This window comes from Bombyx mori, chromosome 7 (assembly GCF_030269925.1).
Source record: "Bombyx mori chromosome 7, ASM3026992v2".
Taxonomy (NCBI): Eukaryota; Metazoa; Arthropoda; class Insecta; order Lepidoptera; family Bombycidae; genus Bombyx; species Bombyx mori.
The window spans coordinates 3,088,569-3,110,589 of record NC_085113.1 but is presented as its reverse complement, the minus strand read 5'-3'; positions in this window follow the sequence as shown (position 1 = coordinate 3,110,589).

Sequence of the window (22,021 nt, the reverse complement as noted above, 5' to 3'; positions counted from 1 at the left end):
CGGCTGGTTGGCTCCTATTTGGAGGCCAGGTCGGTCGAATGTACCGGGTACGGTGGGACCCTTCACCGTTTTCCGGTCGTGCGTGGTGTTCCGCAGGGGTCGGTTCTCGGACCCCTCTTGTGGAACATCGGGTACGACTGGGTGCTGAGGGGTGCCCTCCTCCCGGGTCTCCGCGTTATTTGTTACGCGGACGACACGTTGGTCGTGGCCCGGGGGGATGATTATAGAGAGTCTGCCCGTCTCGCCACAGCGGGAGTGGCCCTCGTCGTCGGGAGGATCAAGAGACTGGGCCTCGACGTGGCGCTCAGTAAATCCGAGGCCTTGTGGTTTCACGGGCCGCGGAGAGCGCCACCTGTCGACGCCCACATCGTGGTTGGGGGCGTCCGGATAGGGGTCGGGGTGCAGTTAAGGTACCTCGGCCTCGTGTTGGACGGCCGGTGGGCTTTTCGTGCTCACTTTGCGGAGCTGGTCCCTCGATTAATGAGGACAGCCGGTTCTTTGAACCGACTGCTCCCGAATATCGGGGGGCCGGATCAGGTTGTACGCCGCCTCTACGCTGGGGTGGTGCGATCGATGGCCCTGTACGGTGCGCCTGTATGGGCTGAGCCGCGCAATCGGGCTACTATGGCTCGGTTCCTGCGCCGGCCGCAGCGCACCGTTGCTATCAGGGTCATCCGTGGATATCGCACCGTCTCATTCGAGGCGGCGTGTGTGTTGGCGGGGACGCCGCCATGGGAGCTGGAGGCGGAGTCGCTCGCTGCCGACTATCGGTGGCGCAGTGAGCTTCGTGCTCTGGGCGTGGCGCGTCCCTCCAAAAGTGAGCTGCGGGCGCGGAAGGCCCATTCTCGGCGGTCCGTGCTCGAATCGTGGTCGAGGCGGTTGGCCAACCCCACGTGGGGTCTACGGACCGTCGAGGCGGTTTACCCGGTCTTTTATGACTGGGTGAATCGTGGCCGAGGACGCCTCACCTTCCGTCTGGTGCAGGTGCTGACTGGGCACGGATGCTTTGGAAAGTACCTGCACCGGATAGGAGCTGAGCCGACGACGAGGTGCCACCATTGTGGACACGACCTGGACACGGCGGAGCATACGCTCGCTGTCTGCCCCGCTTGGGAGGTGCAGCGCCGTGTCCTTGTCGCAAAGATAGGACCAGACTTGTCGCTGCCTGGCGTCGTGGCGTCGATGCTTGGCGGCGACGAGTCTTGGAAGGCTATGCTCGACTTCTGCGAGTGCACCATCTCGCAGAAGGAGGCGGCGGGGCGAGTGAGGCAAAGCTCTCCTCACTACGCAGAAACCCGCCGCCGCCGAGCAGGGGGTCGGGACCGGGGTCCCGTCCGTAACCCGGCCCCCTAAGAGCTTCGGGCTCCACCCGCTTTGTGCGGGGAGGAGCTTAGGCGTGGGGCAGCGTGGTAGGTCGCGTTCCCCCGACCGCTCCGGGGGAAGGTGTAGCGCGGCGCTATCAATCGGGCTCTTGGCCCGTCGACCGAGGGAACCGGCGGTCATGTTGCTGGCGGCCGCCGGTCCGGCGTCTGGGGGACGGCGGGATGGATGTAATGTGCTTTGCGTAAACCCTGTCCCGCCGTCTCAATAACTCCGACTGGGTTCCCACCCGGCGATTTTCTCCTGTGGAAAAAAAAAAAAAAAAAAAAAAAAAAAAAAAATGTATGAAAATTATTGTTAAATTGATTTTTAGGTCCAGTAGCTAGGTAGTCCACAATTTTTATTTTCAAGTTATAATACTAGGACTAGAAATACTAGACAGTATAAAGGCGGACTTAATGCCATAGGTCATAGGTATTCTCTGACAGTCTTATAATTAATATTATATTTTATCTTACTAAATCTACAAAGCTGTAGTTATAAATTTAAAATTAATGCATTTCTAATTTGTAAACCAGTACATGGTGGTTTTTTTTTATGATTGAGAGATTACTGGTGGCCCGGAGGCCTTTCCAGTTTCACCAGGGCAGGTGGCCGAGCAAGGGCTCAGCCAGGAGGGATGGGATTTGCTAACAGCTACCCGAGGGCCTCCAAGGGAGACCTAACAACTCCAGAGTAGCTGCTTCGCGAATGAATCTACTACCTAGATCCGGCGAGAAACTCAGCGGGTTGATGCACGGGTTAGGTTGCACGTCGAACTCTTTGCCGTGTTCGACGAATACGATTACCAGGGTACCTACTCCCAGTGCTAAAGCTGAAGGCATCTAATGCAAGGGTTATTGGATCTGATGGATCCGTAAGGACGTGTATATAGTGGTTGAGTTTACCCTTTATACTTTTAAAAAAGTAAACCAAAAATAAAATTATTCTTGAGTTCTCTAAGAAGGTAATACTGAAATTCGATTCTGAATGAAATAGGCCGAATAAAGTTTAGAAGAAAGTAAGTTTTTTTTTTCTGGGTCTCGATGATGATACTCTTCGAAATACAGACAGATAAATAAACTCCCCAAATCGAGAGCAGCATTTTTATCATTAAATTTTTATTACTACTATATTGTTAACGTATTATAAATAAATAAATAAAAAAAAACAAAAAAAACCACGCTGTATACAACGGCGGAAGAAAATCGCAGGTCGTATTGTTCAATGGAGCGACGGCGCCCGAGGCTCGGCCGCTCTAAATAATAACGACAAGTATTTTTTTTTCTCCTTATTACATTATTTACAAGCGAGCTGTTTACCGATACTCAACGTAATTGACAGTTTCAAATTGAAGCTCTTTATTATATGACTTGAATAAATGGAGACGACTGACGTAATATGAATGTAGCACAATGAGGTAGTAAACGAAGAAATAATTCAAAAAATAACGCGATTATTTATATAACTCGCGACTAGATGATGACCGAGTTTTGCTCGTTTTTTTTTTTATGATAACGCCATCTTGTTGTGTCTTTAAAGCGGTTATATGCCCTCAATTAAGAAAAATAGTATTGTTATTCGCCAATAGATGTCCGGAAGAGTTGATTATTGAAAACACGAATAAAACAACATTTTCTGAAAATAAATCGTAGCTAGATCGATTTATCGCCCCCGAAATCCCCTGTATACTAAATTTTATGAAAATCGTTGGAGCCGTTTCCGAGATTCAGATTATATGCATATATATTAATATACAAGAATTGCTCGTTTAAAGGTATAAGATAAGATAACGATAAATTGTATCATAAAACAGTAAGAAAATAAAAGTTTCAGTTACACTTCATCGCATCGAATAGATCTTTTTTTTTTTTTTTATTGTTTATATGGGTGGACGAGATCACAGCCCACATTCCGATAGAGGCACCCGTCACGCGCGGACGTGCTCATCGACCACTCGATCGCCCGGCCTTTGTTCGCCCGGCTTTTGTTAGCCCGGCCATTGTTCGCGCGGCCTGTGTTCGTGGTACATCTGCCGACTAAGTGCTCTTCCTGGAAGTTTTTATTTGTTTTGTTTCCTTTTGTTATTTCTGTGTTCGTGGTACATCTGCCGACAAACTGTCTTCCTGGAAGTGTTTAATTGTTTTGTTTCTTTTTGTTATTTCCGTTTTGTTGTGATTTTTCTTTGTCCTGCAGTAATCGTGCCGCATCGCCACCTGTGTTCAATAGAACCGCTCAGGTCCGAGAAGTTGGGGCCTCGCCGCAAGGCGAGTGTTTTCTAAGACCCAGGGTAGCCCCACCTGGGCACGTAGACATCATGGACGCTGTATTTGCGGAATTTCTCCGGCTTCGCTACCCAAAGCTCACTTCCGAGTTTCAGGCCTTCAAGGCCGATCACACTGCGAGCCCTCTCGTGGACTCCACCGAGCTCGCTGCTCCTGCGTCGCCTGTACCTGCGTGCAAAGCTTCTGCATCGAGCACCGCAGCCTCCGTCGTGCCTGCCGTTCCCGCGTCGCCTATACTGGCGAGTAAAACTGCTGCGTCGTCCGCCGTGGTCACCGTTCCAGCAGCGCGATCATCCGCGGCCTCCGTCGCGCCGTCCAAAACACCTACTCGTAGGTCACCTGCGCCCGCCTCCTCGTCCTCCGACTCTGACTCGGAGATGGAGGTCGACCTCGCTCCCGCCTCATCGACGGATGGATTCACCCTGGTGCATAAGGGTAAGAAGCGTGCCGCGGAGTCTCGAGCTCCCGCGGCCGCTAAAATTAGCAAAGCCGCGAACGCGTCGCGCCCCCGCCCTCAGACTCCCGTTGCGCCTCCAGCCCGTGCCACTCCGTCGCCGCGTCCGGTGGCACAAAATAAAGCCCAGACCCCTCCCCCGGTAATCCTTCAAGAGAAGGCAGCTTGGGAACGAGTTTCCCTGGCCCTTAAGGCCAAAAATATCAATTTTACGAATGCCCGTAACCTCGCGAACGGCATTCAAATTAAGGTTCGAACATCCGACGACCATAGGGCCCTCTCTTCTTACCTCCGTAAGGAGCGTATAAGTTTCCACACATATACGCTCCAGGAGGAGCGCGAACTCCGTGCCGTTATACGTGGCATCCCTAAAGAGTTGGATGCCGAGCTCGTCAAGGCCGACCTTCTCGAACAAGGCCTACCGGTTAACTCCGTACACCGCATGCACACAGGCCGCGGAAGGGAGCCATATAATATGGTTCTCGTCGCCCTCCAGCCTACCCCCGAGGGTAAGCAAATATTCAACATCCGAACGGTCTGTAGCCTTTCCGGAATCGCCGTCGAAACCCCACACAAGAAAGGCACACCTAGCCAGTGCCATAACTGCCAATTATACGGGCATTCTTCCCGTAACTGTCACGCGCGCCCCCGATGCGTCAAGTGCTTAGGCGATCACGCCACGGCCCTATGCACTCGCGATCAAAAAACCGCGACAGAACCGCCTAGCTGCGTCCTGTGTCGAACACAGGGTCACCCCGCAAATTACCGCGGATGCCCCCGAGCCCCGAAAATAAATCGCCGCGTCGCCCGCCAAAACCGCCTCCGAGCTTCCGGCCCAGACATCAAAGCCTCGGCACCCTCTGTGTCGCAGGCTAAGCCAGCGTTCGTTCCGGCGCCGGTGCCCAGTGTCTCGGCCTGGGCGAAACCGCTGCCGTACATGAACACGGCTACAACTCCCTCCTCCGCGATTCGTCCCGCCCCCGCGACTCGTCCCTCTCCCGCGACTTGCCCTCCGACCGCGTCCGACAATCTCGCTTTAGCGATCGACTTCTTTCAGTCGATCAACTTTGAGCGCGTTAACGCTTTGGGCGACGCCATTCGCTCTGCCTCCACTGCACAACACTTTATCGCCGTTGTGCAAGAATACGCCGACGTATACGCGTCATTAAATACGTACGTCCTCCCCTCACTCCGCCGGTAATCAATGGCGTATATAAGTAGAATAAAGCCCCTATCCGTAACGATAGGATTTTTTAACGCTTACGGTCTCGCAAATCAGCGTGATCAGGTTTCTGACTTTTTGCGTGACCATCAAATTGATATCTTTTTAGTGCAGGAGACCCTACTTAAGCCCGCGCGCCGTGACCCTAAAATCGCGAACTATAACATGGTCAGGAACGACAGGCTCTCTGCTCGTGGTGGTGGTACCGTCATTTACTATAGAAGAGCCCTGCATTGCGTCCCACTCGATCCTCCCGCGCTCGCTAATATCGAAGCATCAGTGTGCCGAATCTCACTGACGGGACACGCGCCGATCGTTATCGCGTCCGTTTATCTTCCACCGGATAAGATCGTTCTAAGCAGTGATATCGAGGCGCTGCTCGGCATGGGGAGCTCTGTCATTCTGGCGGGCGACCTAAATTGTAAACACATTAGGTGGAACTCACACACCACAACCCCGAATGGCAGGCGGCTTGACGCGTTAGTCGATAATCTCGCCTTCGATATCGTCGCTCCACTAATCCCGACTCACTACCCGCTAAATATCGCGCATCGCCCGGATATACTCGACATAGCGTTATTAAAAAACGTAACTCTGCGCTTACACTCGATCGAAGTAGTTTCAGAGTTAGATTCAGACCACCGTCCCGTCGTTATGAAGCTCGGTCGCGCTTCCGATTCCGTTCCCGTCACGAGGACTGTGGTGGATTGGCACACGCTGGGCATCAGCCTGGCTGAATCTGATCCACCATCGCTACCGTTTAGCCCGGACTCTACCCCGTCTCCTCAGGATACCGCTGAAGCCATAGACATCTTAACGTCACACATCACCTCGACATTAGATAGGTCATCGAAACAAGTTGTAGCGGAGGACTTCCTTCACCGCTTCAAATTGTCCGACGATATTAGGGAACTCCTTAGAGCTAAGAACGCCTCGATACGCGCCTACGACAGGTATCCTACCGCGGAAAATCGTATTCGAATGCGTGCCCTACAACGCGACGTAAAGTCTCGCATCGCCGAAGTCCGAGATGCCAGATGGTCTGATTTCTTAGAAGGACTCGCGCCCTCCCAAAGGTCTTACTACCGCTTAGCTCGTACTCTCAAATCGGATACGGTAGTAACTATGCCCCCCCTCGTAGGCCCCTCAGGCCGACTCACGGCGTTCGATGATGACGAAAAAGCAGAGCTGCTGGCCGATACATTGCAAACCCAGTGCACGCCCAGCACTCAATCCGTGGACCCTGTGCATGTAGAATTAGTAGACAGTGAGGTAGAACGCAGAGCCTCCTTGCCACCCTCTGATGTGTTACCACCCGTCACCCCGATGGAAGTTAAAGACTTGATCAAAGACCTACGTCCTCGCAAGGCTCCCGGTTCCGACGGTATATCCAACCGCGTTATTAAACTTCTACCCGTCCAACTCATCGTGATGTTGGCATCTATTTTCAATGCCGCTATGGCGAACTGTATCTTTCCCGCGGTGTGGAAAGTAGCGGACGTTATCGGCATACATAAACCCGGTAAACCAAAAAATCATCCGACGAGCTACCGCCCGATTAGCCTCCTCATGTCTCTAGGCAAACTGTATGAGCGTCTGCTCTACAAACGCCTCAGAGACTTCGTCTCATCCAAGGGCATTCTCATCGATGAACAATTCGGATTCCGTACAAATCACTCATGCGTTCAACAGGTGCACCGCCTCACGGAGCACATTCTTGTGGGGCTTAATCGACCAAAACCGTTATACACGGGAGCTCTCTTCTTCGACGTCGCAAAAGCGTTCGACAAAGTCTGGCACAACGGTTTGATTTTCAAACTATTCAACATGGGTGTGCCGGATAGTCTCGTGCTCATCATACGGGACTTCTTGTCGAACCGCTCTTTTCGATATCGAGTCGAGGGAACCCGCTCCTCCCCACGACCTCTCACAGCTGGAGTCCCGCAAGGCTCTGTCCTCTCACCCCTCCTATTTAGCTTATTCGTTAACGATATTCCCCGGTCGCCGCCGACCCATTTAGCTTTATTCGCCGACGACACGACTGTTTACTATTCCAGTAGAAACAAGTCCCTAATCGCGAAGAAGCTTCAGAGCGCAGCCCTAGCCCTAGGACAGTGGTTCCGAAAATGGCGCATAGACATCAACCCAGCGAAAAGTACTGCGGTGCTCTTTCAGAGGGGAAGCTCCACACGGATTTCCTCCCGTATTAGGAGGAGGAATCTCACACCCCCGATTACTCTCTTTAGTCAATCCATACCCTGGGCCAGGAAGGTCAAGTACCTGGGCGTTACCCTGGATGCATCGATGACATTCCGCCCGCATATAAAATCAGTCCGTGACCGTGCCGCGTTTATTCTCGGTAGACTCTACCCCATGATTTGTAAGCGGAGTAAAATGTCCCTTCGGAACAAGGTGACACTTTACAAAACTTGCATAAGGCCCGTCATGACTTACGCGAGTGTGGTGTTCGCTCACGCGGCCCGCACGCACATAGACACCCTTCAATCTCTACAATCCCGCTTTTGCAGGTTAGCCGTCGGAGCTCCGTGGTTCGTGAGGAACGTTGACCTACACGACGACCTGGGCCTCGAATCTATACAGAAATACATGAAGTCAGCGTCGGAACGGTACTTCGATAAGGCTATGCGTCATGATAATCGCCTTATCGTAGCCGCCGCTGACTACTCCCCGAATCCTGATCATGCAGGAGCCAGTCACCGTCGACGCCCTAGACACGTCCTTACGGATCCATCAGATCCAATAACCTTCGCACTAGACGCCTTCAGCTCTAGGAGCAGGCTTAGGGACCTCGGTAACCGTACTCGTCGAACTCGACAAAGAGTTCGCCGTGCAACCTAACCCATGAATCAGCTCGCTGAGTTTCTCGCCGGATCTTCTCAGCGGGTCGCGATTCCGATCCGGTAGTAGATTCATTCGCGAAGCAGCTGCTCTTGAGCTGTTAGGTCTCCTTCGGAGGCGCTCGGGTAGCTGTTAGCAAATCCCACCCCTCCTGGCTGAGCATTTGCTCGCCCACCTGTCCTGGTGAAACTGGAAAGGCCTCCGGGCCACCAGTAATCCTTCAATCATAAAAAAAAAATCACAGCCCACAAGGTGTTAAGTGGTTACTGAAGCCCATAGACATCTACAACGTAAATGGGCCACCCACCTTGAGATATTAGGTCTATAGTCTCAGTATAGTTACAACGGCTGCCCCATCCTTCAAACCGAAACGCATTATTGCCTCATGGCTGAATCAGGCAGGGCGGTCGTACCACGTGCGGACTCGCAAGAGGTCCTACCACCAGTAAAATTCGCAAGGAACACGAGATGTTTTTTTTTGGGCGAAACGCAGTGAAATTTTGTGTTTTTTATTTTGTTCTTTGCTTTTGTAGGCAGACGATACACCCCATTAGATGGTATGTAGTCATAATCGCTCATGGACATCAGCATCGCCAAGTGTCTACTTTGAACGAGCGCCGCGGTTTCAAATGGTATGAATGAACTATGCTCCGGTGGCCAGAGGTGTGATAGTAAATATAGATGAAGGAATCATCTCGAACAATTTAGTTAGAGCACTCCTCAACTCACTACGCTTGTTGGATTGATAGTTGTATTTCGTTAATTTAGTATTTGTCACAACCTTATTACAAAAGCATTTAGTACATATACTACTGAGCACTAGTACATTACAATAGTTACTCATATTGTTTTCAAATGGATTAAATCAAAACGGAACACTCCCACGCCAAAGAAGCGATTACTACTTATTAGTATTACTAGCGACCCGCCCTCGCTTCGCTTCGGAAACATTAAAACACACATGAAACCAAAAAAAAAAAAAAAATTAAAAAAAAGAAGCCTATGTTCATCAGGGACAATGTCAGCTTCTAATGGAAAAAGATTTTTTCAAATCGGTCCAGTAGTTTCGGAGCCTATTCGAAACAAACAAACAAACAAATCTTTCCTCTTTATAATATTAGTATAGATTAAGTAAATGTTTTAGGGCTATACGACAAAGGAAAGATTTACCACCGAACGGATGATATTGTTCGATAGACCGATGTTCCGAATGTTGTTGTTCACAGCTTATATAATCATTCAAGTGTGAGGTTTTATGGTGTTGAGGGTTTATTGTGCGTTCTCCTCCGGAAACCTCATCAGAGTGGTCAATAAAACACTGAGTATAATTATATGCTTAATCGTGTCAGCGACCGCGGTGGATCGCTGCACCTTAACCACTGACTGACTAGCGTATGCTGCTCATTACTATATGCACAATAACTGCATAGTAAGCTAAGCGGGGCGGGGTATCATTCTCCTACACAAGTATTGTTTTGAAAATGTAAGCGAAATTTAGGCATCTGTCAAGTATATTGTATTATTTGATGTCTACCGCCAAAATGTCAATAATAATCATATTTCATTAATTACCAAGAATGAAGAATGAGAAGTTACATCAATACGAATTTCCCATAATTTCGAAGTAATGTAACTTTTCTCTCTGTAACTCATAATTTTCGTACAACACTCAGTTAATGACTGGAAATGAACTAACTTGGGAGTACAGATTTGAACTTCCTGATACGGAAATTTAATCCGGACACTTGACGTGCAAGATAACGTCAGAGAGCTTTACGTGAAAAACCCACGAAGACGCTTTTTTATCAAAGCGCTTCTAATGTAGTTTCCAGACAGATTATCGGGTTCTTTTCATTTTTTGTTGATAATTGAACGCTTTGTGCACAAGTTTGAAGTTCCACTCGACGTCGGGTTTTTGCTGTCAGAAGCCGGCGCGGTACCGTTGGGCATTTCAGATACCTTGAATCGTATTCACACAATTTTCCATGGATATGGCATTTTGATTTATATCAAGTATTTTATTAGTAATTGTATCGGAGATCACACAACTCTTTGCACGCTTTTCATTAATATAGTAATTGAATTGGTCTTGGTAATAAATATGATAAAAGATTCGCAAATAACACAAATTGTGAGATATAAAAACCAATTCCTAAACGCATTCGACATCTGTCATTCTGTCATGTAGCTATCTCTTTCTTTACTCAACTTCCTTGTCTTTTTCCTAAGTGTTGGGTTAAGTACGCGCTCATCTATACTAATATATTATTATAAAGCTGAAGAGTTTGTTTGTTTGAACGCGCTAATCTCAGGAAATACTGGTCTGATTTAAAAAAAAAGAAAATTCAATGTAAGATAGCCCATTTATTGACGTAGGCTATATATAGGCTATACAACATCACGGCAAGGTCAATACAAGTGGAGCACCAATAAAGAATGTTTCAAAATATTTTCACTTTCTACGTAAATTAAGTGGGGGGTAAAATTTAGCGTTATGCCAAAATAACTATTCCACGCGGACGGAGTCGCGGGCAAAAGCTAGTATTAAATAATGCTTATTAATTATTTAAATGTTTTAATCCATATATGAAACAAATTGAGTCGTCGTGGCCTAAAGGATAAGACTTCCGGTGCATTCGTATGTAGCGATGCACCGGTGTTCGAATCCCGCAGGCGGGTACCAATTTTTCTAATGAAATACGTTCTCAACAAATGTTCACGATTGACTTCCACGGTGAAGGAATAACATCGTGTAATAAAAACCAAACCCGCAAAATTTTAATTTGCGTAATCACTGTTGGTATGACCTCTTGTCAGTCCGCACGGGTAGGTACCATTACCCTGCCTATTTTTGCCGTGAAGCAGTAATGCGTTTCGGTTTGAAGGGTGGAGCAGCCGTTGTAACTATACTTGAGACCTTAGAACTTATATCTCAAGGTGGGTGGCGCATTTACGTTGTACATGTCTATGGGCTCCAGTAACCACTTAACACAAGGTGGGCTGCGAGCTCGTCCATCAATCTAAGCAATAAAAAAAAAAAAAATCGACAGATAATTTCAACATCAAATGAATACCGCTAAAACGTTACGTAATTTACGTCAACGGATGCAAATGAAATGTCCAGAATAAAATTATTCATTCTAAACTTCAAATCTTAAAAAGAAATGATGAAATGAAGAAATGATGAAAGAAAGATGAAGGTAGTATTAGAATAGTAATATTATTAAATCGTGTAGACGTATATATTTTAAAAAAATTATCATCAGATCCTGTTTTGATTATTTTTAATGTTCGAAATACAAAAAAAAAAACTTATAGAATATGTAATAATAAATTCATAGTTATAACTTCGTCGCATCGCAAATTTTTACATAGTCCATGTTTATAATCCCGGCACTTAGTTCTGAAGTACTAAATTGTGCGCCAACTTTCTTTGTGTTGACCACTAGCGATGGAATTTTAACTATTAAATTCACAATAAAATGAATGATGCGGGAGCGGTTTCTATTTTGTTCCATTTTATTATTAAGGCTATTTTCGTTCTATTAAGAACGCAGAGCAAACAGCCTAAAAATCAAAAACAAGTTAATCAGAAAACACCTACGATAGATAGAGCAGCTTACAGTCCAGCGTACAAATAAATTACTATCGGACCTAATAAGAATTACAAAGTTTTTATTTATTGCTTTTTTGGGTGGACGAGCTCACGGCCCACCTGGTTTTAAGTGGTTACCGGAGCTTATAGACATCTACAAAGTAAATTCCGCCACCCACAGATCTAAGTTCTAAGGTCTCAGTATAGTACAACGGCTGCCCCGCCCTTCAAACCGAAACGCATTGCTGCTTTACCGCAGAAATAGACAGGGTGGTGGTACCTACCCGTGCGGACCCAGAAGAGGTCCTAACACCAGTAAAACCGTTTTTATAAATACAATCGCTATCTTTGTACTGCACGAAATAGAACTAAATATCAACGTGGGGTCAATAACTTAGAGCGACCGAGGGGGATTTATATTTGAAATATAATAGCCCGAGAGCCCGTGGGATCTACCTGTATGTATTTGACCAGACCTGAATTTTCGTACATTGAGACCCCTATACCTACCATGCATGAGGTGGGGACTCACTAAGCTCAAAGTGGTAGACGCGCCGAGCGCTCAGGTAGGACAGGTACCGATTTTGACGGATTTTAAATCCATTTGACCACGTCTGCCGTTTTGAAATTTTGAAAATATATGATTATTATTATCGGAAAATAAGAATGGCAGACCATTATCGCGCATTTTACTTTGTGGCAGACCACTTTGAAAATGCTAAATTGCATTGAAAATGCAAAATTTTGAAAGTAATTGACTAGATCTGCCATTGATTTAATAATATGTTGTTTATTATAGTCTTAAAAACTTATATTGATCACGGCAGACCTCTACATTGCGTACATACATCAACATATAATAAAATCTTAGCTACTACCCGGCCAGATGTATATTATGTTTTCCGTTCACTGTTTTAGAGGAATATAATTTACTTGCGATTTACTTTAGCAATGTATTTACCGAAATTAATATTTTTTTATATTCTATATACTAAACTTCATTAGTTAGACAATAAAGAAGTGAATTTTTTATGGAATAATTATAAATAATACGGTATAATGCTGATCAAAAAATAATTCAATTCCTCATTTTTATCATTCAACATTTAACTTGCCAGCTATACAATGCCAAAAAATCTAGTGATGTAGATGATGGAAGGTTCCAGCTATTCGTTAGCAACTATAAATATTCAGACATCAATGAAAATTATAGAAAAAAAAATAAAAAAATTGAGGCAAGCTCAATACCACCGCATAAGAGTGAGCTTTATCAACAACTTTTGAGGGCCCACTATATTTCTTCTATTTGGAGAAATGCTTACAAAAAGCAACTCACAACTTTAGACCCATTGGAGTATGGTTGGATTGAGCAGGACAACATATATGCCTTCAAAGGGTTCGAAGGTGACCAACTTCCATATTTTGTGAGTGACTTAATCACCAATGTTCCTGGTAAGTTGATAACAATTCTTTCTCGAACATGTTCAGATGAATTTACGTTCATTTTACAATTTATGTTTTATTTTTGCAGTATTCGATTCAATGGTTGATGAAGACGAGTCGCCTAACGATAAAGATGACTCCGATGATGATGATGATGAATGAAGATTGATATATATATATAATATGTAATGCATGCATGATATATTTTTTTAACTGATTTAACACTTTTAAATTTTGTCTTGACGAAATAAAAATGAGGAATTGAATTCTTTTTTGATCAGCATTGTACCGTATTATTTATAATTATTCCATAAAAAATTCACTTTTTAATTGTCTAACTAATGAAGTTTAGTATATATAATATAAAAAAATATTAATTTCGGTAAATACATTGCTAAAGTAAATCGCAAGTAAATTATATTCCTCTAAAACAGTGAACGGAAAACATAATATACATCTGGCCGGGTAGTAGCTAAGATTTTATTATATGTTGATGTATGTACGCAATGTAGAGGTCTGCCGTGATCAATATAAGTTTTTAAGACTATAATAAACAACATATTATTAAATCAATGGCAGATCTAGTCAATTACTTTCAAAATTTTGCATTTTCAATGCAATTTAGCATTTTCAAAGTGGTCTGCCACAAAGTAAAATGCGCGATAATGGTCTGCCATTCTTATTTTCCGATAATAATAATCATATATTTTCAAAATTTCAAAACGGCAGACGTGGTCAAATGGATTTAAAATCCGTCAAAATCGGTACCTGTCCTACCTGAGCGCTCGGCGCGTCTACCACTTTGAGCTTAGTGAGTCCCCACCTCATGCATGGTAGGTATAGGGGTCTCAATGTACGAAAATTCAGGTCTGGTCAAATACATACAGGTAGATCCCACGGGCTCTCGGGCTATAAACTTACAAAACGATACAATATTTACAGTTAGGTAAATGAATACTGTTTTTTGTTAACGTAATTTGTCCATATATTTTTGCACCCATCTCACGTTAACAGGCATTGAGAGCCCTTACACATCGTTACATGAATTTCTCTAATTAGTCTGTCTTTAAAAAAAAACGAACCTAACAAAGCTAAATTGTTTTTCAAACACTTGTCTTCGGTATCACAGAGAGAGGCCAATTATTTCTCATTGCCATGGCAACGCGATGGACAGAGGGATGCCAGTACAATGATCGCTATTATCCAACGTTATCCACTCGAGGCGAAAGCATTATGTTCTTGGACAATACGTGATTTTGTTCCTCAATTGTACTTCAAACCATGTATCCGAATTATGTTCTATTTGTAACTTAATTGACGTACTTAGTACTACAATCGAAAGATAAGGATTTGTTTTCTTACTAGCGACCCGCCCTCGCTTCGCTTCGGAAACATTAAATTTTATTATCGATAGCTGAGTCCAGCGATGTTACCTGCGATTATTGCTGTACCGCGGGTGACGCCGCGGGGAGAAGCTAGTCTAAAAAAAGTAGCATAAGTTACTCCTTATATCATCAGCTACCTATCAGTGAAAGTCTCATTAAAATCGGTCCAGCCGTTCCAGAGATTAGGCGGAACAGACTGACAGACTGACAGACTGACAGACTGACAGACTGACAGACTGACAGACTGACAGACTGACAGACTGACAGACTGACAGACTGACAGACTGACAGACTGACAGACTGACAGACTGACAGACTGACAGACTGACAGACTGACAGACTGACAGACTGACAGACTGACAGACGACAGACTGACAGACTGACAGACTGACAGACTGACAGACTGACAGACTGACAGACTGACAGACTGACAGACTGACAGACTGACAGACTGACAGACTGACAGACTGACAGACTGACAGACTGACAGACTGACAGACTGACAGACTGACAGACTGACAGACTGACAGACTGACAGACTGACAGACTGACAGACTGACAGACTGACAGACTGACAGACTGACAGACTGACAGACTGACAGACTGACAGACTGACAGACTGACAGACTGACAGACTGACAGACTGACAGACTGACCAGACAGACAGACAGACTGACAGACAGACTGACAGACAGACTGACAGACAGACAGACAGACAGACTGACAGACTGACAGACTGACAGACTGACAGACTGACAGACTGACAGACTGACAGACTGACAGACTGACAGACTGACAGACTGACAGACTGACAGACTGACAGACTGACAGACTGACAGACTGACAGACTGACAGACTGACAGACTGACAGACTGACAGACTGACAAAAATTGTAAAAAATGCTATTTTGGTATATGTACCGTATATATATTCATATGCATGTAGTAAAAAGCGGTTATTTCAATATTACAAACAGACACTCCAATTTGATTTATATGTATAGATCTATTGTTTTTCACTTAAAAGAACAAGCGGTTTTTTCATTAGCTATTCGATGTCCAACGATTATTAGTCTCTAAACAATATTATGTAAATACCATCGGTGTACATAAGCATCGATGTCAAGGTACATTCTGAGCACACAGATACGTAGCGACTTCCTTGTGGAATCACCTCTGGAATTGGTGATGTCAATAATGACCATTCACCAACCACCAAGTGGATCATATGCTCGGTTTTTTACAACGATTAGTGGTCCCTCAGTAGTCGAAATTCGACTATAATGAACTGAAAATATAAGCTTCAAAATTATTATGGTTTTATTTGCAAAAACTCTATTCATCATCATCATCATCAACAGTCCGCAGTCTTCCACTGCTGGACATAGGCCTCTGCCAATCCACACCACTGAGCCCGGTCTGCGGCTCTCCTCATCCACTTCTTGCCGGCCACCCTGCGGAGGTCATCGTACCACCTAGCCAGGTTCTAAAAACTATATTATAAACTCTATTATATTTCTATAATCACAGATTTCGTCAAGACTACACTATAGACAAATAATATTAAAAACAAACAATATTAGTCACAGACTTTAAACAATAATAAAAGTTTGACAATAACAAAAGAGTATATATGCGTGTGTTTGACACGGTAGTGTGTTGTAATGTTTTTTAGTGATTGAATGTATTTGTAATGCATAATTTAAAAAAGTATTAACATTCTACACTCCTTCTCTATATTCTCTATAAGTGTGAGAAATTTCACACTCGTCCGTCTGCGTAATTTTCTTTAAAAGGGGTACAAAGTTTCTGGTTCACGTATTAATTTATAGATAATTTAAAATCACCAACTTAATTTCCAGTATCCGGGAACAATGGCACCGCTCGGGTGGCCGGGCCGCCGGACCGCGAATACCGGTGTCGTTGGTCGTCGAAGATCGCTTCGAGGAACCATCAGTCGAGCGTCCTTTAGCCCAGTGAGTTTCTCGCCGGGTCTTCTCAGTGTGTCGCGTTTCCGATCTGTTGGTAGATTCTGCGAAGCACTGTTCTTGTTAGGGCCAGTCTTAGCAACACTACGGTTTGAGCCCCGTGAGCTCACCTACACGTCAAGGAGAGGCTGAAATAGCCTCTCAAGGCTATCAGCATAGGTAGGGGAAAAAAACGGGCGTCCTCGGGGTAGCCTTGGGAATCAGGTTATAGGTGAAACTCCAAAAGCATTGTCTCTTCTTCTTCTACCTGTGTGCACTCAATGCTGAGTGTACGTCTTTTCGAATGCACCCTATTCTCTTCAGTCTCTTGCCTTTGGCATCCAGTTTTAACCAACCTTTTTGACCAGGTCATCAGTACACCTCATTGGTTGTATGCCCACGTTACGACGTCCAGTACGAGGTCTCCACTCCAGTATTTTTGTGCCCCACCGATTATCAGTGCGACGACATATGTGATCACTACAACTTATCAAACTACCAAAACTATACATTTGTACCTTTAAGCCGTATTACTGGTGGTATGAGCTCTTGTGAGTCCGTACGGGTAGGCACCACCGCCCTGCCTATTTCTGCCGTGAAGCAGTAATGCGTTTTGGTTTGAAAGGTGGAGCAGCCGTTGTAACTATACTTGAGAACTTAGAACTTATTTTTCAAGGTGGCTGGCGCATTTACGTTGTAGATGTCTATGGGCTCCAGTAACCACTTACACCAGTAGCACCAGGAAGGCTGTGAGCTCGTCCACCCATCTAATCTATAAAAAAATATTGTCACGATGTACTACCATTTTGGGTTGACTTGATGAAAATTCATAATCAATGTTCAATGTCCACACGTGATTATTGCAACAAAAGCAGTTCAAAAGGGTGTTATTATACATCCGACTAAGATTGATGCCACGACCGGAACAGGAAATGACTTAGAATCGGTCCGCGATCTACCCTTAACAGATTCATTTTTCACTAGCTTTGTACAGTCGTAGGTTTGTGTGCGCCCTAAACATTGCGCGATAATGTCGTGTTAAATGTCTTCATATTATAAATCACTGTCGAACAGTGACCGCCAGTTCGTGGGATAACAATGAATAGTATAAATAGTACAAGCATTTTCTATTCAGTTGGCGAACATGTGAAGTTTGAAGTCGTCGTGGCCTAAAGGATAAGACGTCCGGTGCATTCATGTTGAGCGATGCACCGGTGTTCGAATCCCAGGCGGGTACAGATTTTTTATAATGAAATACGTAGGTACTCACCATTAATGTTCTCGATTCACTTCCACGGTGAAGGAATAACATCGTGTAATAAAAACCAAACCCGCAAATTTTAATTTGCGTAATTACTGGTGGTAGGACCTCTTGTGAGTCCGCGCGGGTACGTACCACCACTCCACCTATTTCGGCCGTGAAGCAGTAATGCGTTTCGGTTTGAAAGGTGGGGCAGCCGTTGTAACTATACTTGAGACCTCAGAACTTATATCTCAAGGTGGGCGGCGCATTTACGTCGTAAATGTCTATGGGCTCCAGTAACTACTTAACACCAGGGGGACTGTGAGCTCTTCCAACAATCAAAGCAATAATAAAAAAAATTAAAAATGAGTCCACGACTCGTTCATGTTAATTACATTCAGCATTACATTAGCTATATCATATATTAAAAATTATACTTGCTATAAATTTGTTTAATCAACGGTGGTAGAGCAGATTGTATGGCTCATCATTTCTACAACAAAACCTTCATGAATTTGTAAGGTCCATCAGGGGATTGTTCTAAGTATGAATCATCAATGGCTTCGAAGTAAATCTCCTCGCAGCCGGCGATTGTTATACTGCAACTATTAGTGGACTTTTATAATTTACATTGAAACTTAGATTGTCATATTTAATCTGTACTGCCTTTGGTTGACTATTAGAGGACACCTTAGACATTAAGTCCGACAGTGTAGATGATCCATGATGTGTAATACATAAATAAATATAATAAAAATGAGTTTTTGTGCAAGTGACCATGAATATCGTACATTTTCTGTATCTTATGAAGATTTGATTACTAAATTACTAATACTAAATTGCATTATTACAGAGGATGTTGAATAGATTCTGTCCGTCACAATAAAGACAAGTGGAAGCTCGCGTACCTCATCGAGACGGGGTTAATGATCCGAGAGAGCAAATGAGGCGAAGAGCTGACCCGACGCTTGGCTCTTGTTCAGAACTTACAAGGTTTTTGTTTTATTGTCCTACAGGTAACTTGGAGCTCTGAGAGCGCTTTATAATATTTTAAATACGAAACAGTGGATATCTATACTAATATTATACAGCTGAAGAGTTTGTTTGTTTGAACGCGCTAATCTCAGGAGCTACTGGTTAGATTTGAAAATACCGTGATATTATATAGGCTATAGGCTATATAATATCACGGTAAGACCAATACAAGTGGAGCACCAATAAACAATGTTTTAAAATAGGGGCTTAAATAGCTCCTTAACATTCTATAATTCAAAAAGATTTTCACTTTCTACGTAAATTAAGTGGGGGGTAAAACTTAGCACTATGCCAAAGTAATAATTCCACGCAGAGACGCAGGCAAAAGCTAGTTATTTAATAAGTTGTAAACAAATTTTGAATGTTTCGATGATAGGCCTGTTTGTATGAATTGAAGGCTTCAGTGTGGTTAGCAGAGCGAGGATTTTGTATCTTTTGGCATGATCCCAATGTCATATTTGGATCAAAATCATCTTTCCATTAAATCAGGGAGCGTAATCCTTTCTAGGCACAGCATATGGCTGGGTCATTGTCCTTGTGTTTCACATACGTCTTTTCTTTTATGGCTTAGATGAGTGGAAGAGCTTACAGCCCACCTGCTATCAAGTGGTTACTGGAGCTCTCTCTACATCTAAAACGTAAATGTCGCCACCTACCTTGAGATATGAGCTCTAAGGTCTCAGTATAGTTACAACGGCTGCCCCGTCCTTCAAACCGAAACGCATTACTGCTTGACGGCAGAAATAGGCGGGGTGGTGGTACCTACCTCTGCAGACTCACAAGATGTCCTACCACCAGCAACATACGTCTGAACTTCGTTCATGTAAACGAGCATTGGAATGAAAACTTAAACCGATTTTGTTGTTACCCAACCAATGAACATTAAGACGTGACAGGCGACAAATATAATCTGCACAAAGGGACGCGTTAACAGTCGAAGATTAATCAAAAACGAAAGATAAGAGACATCTGCAATTAGCGCCTCCATATAAATTACGTGCAGTAAGGGTGTTTCACAAATAATTATACTTAAATCCTAAAGCTATAAATCAAGCAGCTGCTTAGCACACGATTAGCATTTACGAGAGGGTATAAATCATTGCCCTCCACACTTCAGGAGTCGTTGTATTGACTTGTTAGGTCGACCGTGTCGCTCGTAAATTATGTTCCATTTTCAACAAATTTCAATAAGACATATAAGTATCTTATTCTTTATATTTACCATTTTAAATTTGTTCTGTAATATTAATCTGAATATTGCTGTGTAAAATCGAAACACTTTAATCTACTGGTGGTAGGAACTCGCGGGTAGGTACCATCACCATGCTTATTTCTGCCGTGAAACAGTAATGCGTTTCGGTTTGAAGGGTGGGGCAGCCGTTGTAACTATACTGAGACCTTAGAACTCATCTCAAGGTGGGTGGCGCATTTACGTTGTAGATGTCTATGGGCTCCAGTAACCACTTAACATCAGATGGGCTGTAAGCTCGTCCACCAATCTTTTTTTTTTTTTTGGAACGCTAGGGAATCCATTTACGACCGACTAAACCCTATCGAGCCCCACCACTCCGACTCCACGAAACCCACGGTACCGCACAGTGCGCGCCGAAGGCTCGCCGTCGCCGGTACCCATCCTGTTAATAGGACGACACTCCATCCCTGAGAAAATCCCGCAGGACGTCGTCTCGGAGACACACCGTGAGCGGTGCACAGGAGCCACCTTGCGCCGCCTCACCACCGGACCAACAGCCGAGTACCGGGCACCCCCGCACCCGGCACTCACCACCCACCTAAGCAATACAAAAAAAAAATATGTATAAGCTGAGACATGCTGCAGATTAGTCTAATGTACGTAACAGCTACATTTTTTAAACTACGTTTTTTTAGTTTTCGACTTTATATTCAGTTGTAACGCCGAGTTTGATAATTCCGACTTCTATACGATTCCCAGCCGGAGTTCGTGTTTTTATTAAAGATAAATCGAAATTTGGCTGTGTTGGTTTCTGTCTCATCCAGCTGAAATACTATCGTGAGGTCCTTGAATTTATAACTTTATTTATTGATATTATTCTTGAGATGTGTGCTTCTAAAGCCAACCATAATACAGATTGTAGTTTTTTTTTTTGCGAATATGTCAAAATCAGAAGAACATAGGCTTATAAAAAGTATATGTTGTTTTTTATGGGCTTGAATATAATATTTTACTTATATGTTAAAAGCACTAATACTTGCGTAAATATTTAAATATAAACATGGAGCTTAGTAAATATATAAAATGATAAATGGAGTCGACTTCCATAAACATAAAATAATAATTTCAGTGGTCTTTTAATTGTTTTTTGATTATTAACTTTTCAATCTTTAATACTACGGTAGTAAGATTGATTGAAGATTCACGTGACTAAGAGATATATGGAAATGGTAGTGCAAGGTAGAGGGAGAAGAGGTCGACCGAAGAAGACATGGATGGAGTGTATGAATGACAATATGAAAGAGAGAGAGAAGGGTGAGTGTTGAGATGACGGCTGAAAGAAGAGAATGGAAGATAAAAAATTGTCGTGCCGACTCTACCTAGTGGATAAAGTGGAGAAAAAGAAGAGTAAGATTTTTTTGACTAAAAACGGTTATTTTTAGTCTTCGGTGAATATTTTAAAACAAAATTGTACAGAGAGTGCGGTCGGGTGTATCTCTATATACGTTCTCAACTACAAGTTTCTCTGGTCGCGGCAGTGTTGTGAGTAATCAGCCGTTTTACTGCCCTTTGTCTTCTTAAATCGCCGCTCGGAGACCGTCCGGGTTTTTATCCAGTTGTTGTCTCTGCAGTTAATACCGAAGCAAAAACTGGAGTGGTATTCCACGGATCCTTCAGGTTGAGGGTTTCGTTGAGTAAAACTCGATGTTCTGTAAGCAAAAAATGGAGTGGTATTCCACGGTTCCTTCAAGTTGAGGTTTCGTTAAGTAAAACTAGATGTTCTACAGAATATGCGATGTTGACATAAAGGTTATGTCATTAAGAGGATTATAATTTATTGCCGTATACTCAGTATACTAATAATAAGCTTCTTTGTTAGACCACATCAGTGGGTAACTTAGTGCCGCTTTTGAACGCAGTAGACGAGCAACTTGGAGTCAAAAGTCCGCTGGGTCATAGACATCTGAACGTGGATAGTGACGT